Source organism: Loa loa (assembly GCF_000183805.2).
Source record: "Loa loa unplaced genomic scaffold supercont3.397, whole genome shotgun sequence".
In the NCBI taxonomy this organism is placed as follows: Eukaryota; Metazoa; Nematoda; class Chromadorea; order Rhabditida; family Onchocercidae; genus Loa; species Loa loa.
The window spans coordinates 36545-38167 of NW_018108577.1; positions in this window are offsets into that span (position 1 = coordinate 36545).

A 1623-nucleotide genomic window follows, 5' to 3' on the forward strand; every position below is an offset into this window, starting at 1 on the left:
GTGATAATTTCGAGCATAATAATTTTATACTTTCATCATGTGTATTTTATTACCAATAAATCATTTTATTTTATTTGGCAATAAAGATTTGCAGGTTAAGAAGAAAAATAAATTTGGATTACATTTCATAAAATTTCTTTGAAATTTAATCTCATGAATGATATTAAAATACTTTCTATCAGCTGTTTAATTATATTTCTTCAATTCAATCACTGATAATTTTATTGATAACAAAGTGTTATCAATTGCAATATATGTGTAGATATAATTATATACTATATATATATATATATATATAATTCACTAAGCATAATTATGGAACTAATATAATTACGCAACAAATTGTTAAATATAATTATATATACATAATTAACTAAATGTAATTATATAACTAATATCATTTCAACAACTAATTATGAGTAAAATTATGCAATTGATTGATTAAAACTTAAATTTTGTTTTTTTTTTTTTAATATCAGTTTAACAAAAAAAAATGGATCTTTTTAAATTTATGTTTCATTTTATTTTAAAATTTTTATATCACTTCATGATAAAAGTTTCATTGCTTATAACTATTATTTTCCTCTTTAGGAAGAAAATTTGTTTAATTTAACACTGATTCCTAACATTTCCATAATCAGAAATTATTTTTAGAAACGATATAAATGTATAAAAATGAGGGAAAACTTTTGTTTATATTTTCTTTTTTATTTTTTGTTTATAACAAAGATTACAGAATTTAAAGGCATTAAATTCTGTTAATTTTCAAATAAATTTTAATCAAAATTTTTAACTTATTACTTTATCAAATACTGATACGAACATTTTCCGCATATTACGCTACAATCCTTGCGAAAACCATCGTTTGTTAATCATACTGCAAGCAACAAATTATACAATGCATTATTATGTAATTTTTTTTTAGTAATTAATTAAATTTTAATATGAATAATGCTAGACATGAAAACTGTATTGAGTTTTGTGATTAATTTATTCTAATAGAATATGATAATTGATAAAAAAGACTGATGTAATTTGTGGTAGTACAAATACTTTCATGTTTATTTTTATAAGAATTATTGCATGTATTTAGTTTTTAATTATCGAATAAAAACCATTAAAGTAAAATTAATTAAAGTTTATAAATAATATAAATATGATTTCATTTCTATTTATATATTCCGAAAATGAAACAATTGGTAGTTTTAACGGCGAAAAATTTATCACTTAACATTATATTATTCTTAAATTTTACAACTAATTTATATGAGTATATTGAAAAATTATCAATTCAATTTTCAAATTAATTACCAAATTAATGCAGTCATGCATACTAATAATCGGATAAAATATTTTTAAGTTATTCGATTTCATTCGGAAATTTCTTTTAATTATAGCACTTTACACGAATGAAAATTTTCGAAATCTTCAAAAATAAAATTTATCATAATTTCTAATTAATTTATTCAATTCATTAAGTTTTAATGTAAGCATTATAAGCTTAGATTGATTTATTCAAGTAAGAATTTAAAAAAAAAAAATGTAATCTATTTGATATTTCTCGCGATTTTCTTTTCCCCATTACATTATAATATATTAGTCTTAAAATGATTATTTGAAGTA